Raw genomic sequence first — 3,282 nt, forward strand, 5'->3', positions numbered from 1 at the left:
ATAAAAAAGTAGTTTGTGAAAATTTAGAATGCAATGTTAAAGAAAGTTTGGAAATAGAAAGCATCAAAAAAGAAATAGATGACGAGTCATGGTAAGGAGATAATACAGACAGTCAGGTAGGCTGTCGGATAGTTCTGAGCTTCACACTTTGATTGCCAGACTTTTGAAACCAAATCCCAATGTCCCATTCCCAGGGCCATGCTCAGTCATTGAGAGGAGGCTGTGGTACTAATTAACCTCCTCAGGGCTTCCTTTATTTCCTTGTTTCTCAAGCTATAGATGAAGGGATTCAGCATGGGGGTCACCACACCATACATCGGTGAGGCAACTGAGATTTTCCAGGAGTGAGTAGATGAGGAACTCAGATATGCTCCCAATCCAGTGCCATAGAATAATGAAACAAAAGAAGGGTGAGACCCACATGTAGAAAAGGCTTTATATTTTCCACCAGGTGTTGGAACTCTCAATATGGAGGAACATATCTGGGAAAAGGATCCCTGAGAAGGAGAGAATACCTAGGAGAGCAGTTATAAAATATACTAACATGATATTGATGAATGTATCAGAACAAGAGAGTTTCATAACTTCACTAAGATCACAGGAAAAAAGTGGGAAATTTCACGTTCTGTACAGAAGGATAGCTGTTTCACCGTTAGAATTTGGAGAATGGAGTTTAGAAGACTAATAGTCCATACCATCAAAACCAGAAGGCCACAAAGCTGTGGACACATTATGGTGACATATTGCAGAGGATGACAGATGGCCACAAAGTGATCATAGGCCATCACAGTAAGGAGTAAATTGTCTGAACAAGTAAAAAGCATGAAAAAGTACATTTGAGCAAAACATCCAGCATAGGAGATGGCCTTATTTTGTGTTAGGATATAAACTAGCATCTTGGGGACCAAGGTAGTAACTAGACAGACCTCTACCAGGGACAGGTTGGCATGAAAGTGTGGAGGTGGGAGTCAGAGCCAATTTCCAACATGATGAAAAGCTTCCCAACCAGAGTGACCAGGTACATGCCCAGGAAGAGCCCAAATATACGAAAATGCTGCTCTAGCTTCTCAGAAAATCCCAGGAGGAGAATTTCTGACACCTGTGTTTGGTTTTCTGGTTCCATATATCTGCTACATCTATAAGGAAAAAGGTAAAAAGACAAGGAAATCAACAAAATGAAAATCATCACCTCTCATTTTGTGATAGAGAGAACACTAAGTTTAAACTGAGATTTACCACTTTTTGTATTTTAGGCTAGTCATTTCCCTTTTCTGGGTCTCAGTTTCCTTATATGAACTATATGAAATCGAACTAGAAAATTTCTAAGGTACTTTTCATCTTTCATACCTTCAGAAACTCCACAAAATTTTAGTTAAGTTATTTACAAATGAAATTATAAAAGAAACTTCTCAGGAGTAATATACATTTAAGATAAAAATATATTAATTTAAGCATTAAATTATATAAACCATAAAATTACAAAATGATGGAAAAGATGAAAAATATTTTCCCAGTTATGATATAGAGATTATCAACAAATAAACTAATTTAAATGATTCTATTGATATTCAATACTCTTAAATAAGTATTGATATATATTTTAAGCAGATGTATAGTCAGAACAAAATCTGCTTATTTGAAAAGGGATGCAAATAATGGGAAGGATGGGGAAATAGTGATTTGTCAGGAAATGAGAAATGAGAAATTTGCTTTGTAGAAAGGACAAGTTCAGAATCAAGGCTTAACAGGTGAACAAAAGGACATCATGATTCATTGTTCAAAAGAAAAACAGGCAAAAGCCAGAGAGAATAATGAGTCCAAGAGTTTGAAGTCAGCATATCAACATTGCTTCATTGTAGGATCTAGAGAAGTTTATTGAGATTAACATGGTGTAAAGTGATACTTCCGCCCAAGACACAAGGTAAGCAGAAACTTGAGATTATACCAGGAACATATTTTCAAATTTAACATTCAATACATGCATTGTAATGGCATTTTCAAAAGATAGATCAATGTGTGGAGTTAAAGGAAAGCATATTTTGATTCAATCTAAGGAAGAATCTCTTATAATTAGAAATGAAATTAAATATTTAGGAGTCAATGAGTTTTCCATTAATAAACTTCTCCCAACAGAGAACTTAAATGATCACTTGCTCATCACATTCATTCATAGCTTGAAAACTTGGTGCTATCATTAAATATTTTTTCTCCCTCATTTCCTACTTTTGATTAGATAATAAATCCTGTGAATTTATACTTAACATATATTTGACACCCATTCCTCTTTATTTCCTTTTCCATAAACTTGGAACAATCCCTCACTATTCCTATAATGTATGGTTCAACCTCATCATAATAATCCTCAATAAATCCATGGAAATTTATACTCTACCTAAATCATGCCTTTTCCTATCTCCTTAATGCATCACTTTATTCCCTACTCAAAAATTTTCAGTTCCTCCTATCAAGTAAATGATCCATTCCTCTAAATGGCATTTAAATCTTTCCATAACCTGATGAAATATTGCCTTTTCCCTTTCAATAGATGTGAGTCATGGAGCTCAGATATTATATAGATAATTCTATAAAATATAAGGGAGTGATTCTCTGAATGGGAACTTCAGTTCTTCTCTGTATGTTGGACACATTAAGATATTATATTATATGATGAATCTACAAAATATTGACTTAGCAGAGACCATCAATAAGTCAAGTCCCATAAAAGAATATTTTCTCACAGGTTTCCTGGAGGTATCACTGTAGTGAAAACACCTCAACACACTATGTAAATGGATACCATAAAAGAAAGTTCTTCATTAAGGTTCTTTAGGCAAAATTCGTCTTTAAAGTTGACACAATAACTTATGCTGCCTTCTCATTCAAATAGCAATGATTCCAAGGAAAGAACAATTTGTTTATTTGGAATTTTCCCTATGTCATATCACTGTTATAAATTTAGTACCTATGGTCAGGGATCTGACTGTTCCCATACATAAACTCTTAGCCTCTATATATCCATATCCTGGATGTGAACAATAGTAATTCACATTTTCCTATTGATTTAAGGTCTATTAACTATTTTTGCTACAACATCTAAGTTGGAAGCATGAGTACAAGTATTTTCACTATTATTTTAAAGATGAAGAAAATTAAATCAAGAATTAATTGATTTGCTTAGACCTGAACAAATAGTGTATATCAGGAAGCTAATTCAGATCTAGTTCTTATAAAAGTTCTCATTTTCACTGATGTCTTTGAAAACTGACATTTATTTCTCAATAA

At 33.9% G+C, this 3,282-nt stretch overlaps 1 pseudogene; it reads right to left on the bottom strand.

The window, feature by feature from the left end:
* Nucleotides 1-206: 206 nt before the first annotated feature.
* Nucleotides 207-1,196, bottom strand: LOC141499845 (olfactory receptor 7C1-like; annotated as a pseudogene).
* Between the last annotated feature and the right edge of the window lie 2,086 nt (nucleotides 1,197-3,282).

Source organism: Macrotis lagotis, chromosome X (genome assembly GCF_037893015.1).
Source record: "Macrotis lagotis isolate mMagLag1 chromosome X, bilby.v1.9.chrom.fasta, whole genome shotgun sequence".
Classification (NCBI taxonomy): Eukaryota; Metazoa; Chordata; class Mammalia; order Peramelemorphia; family Peramelidae; genus Macrotis; species Macrotis lagotis.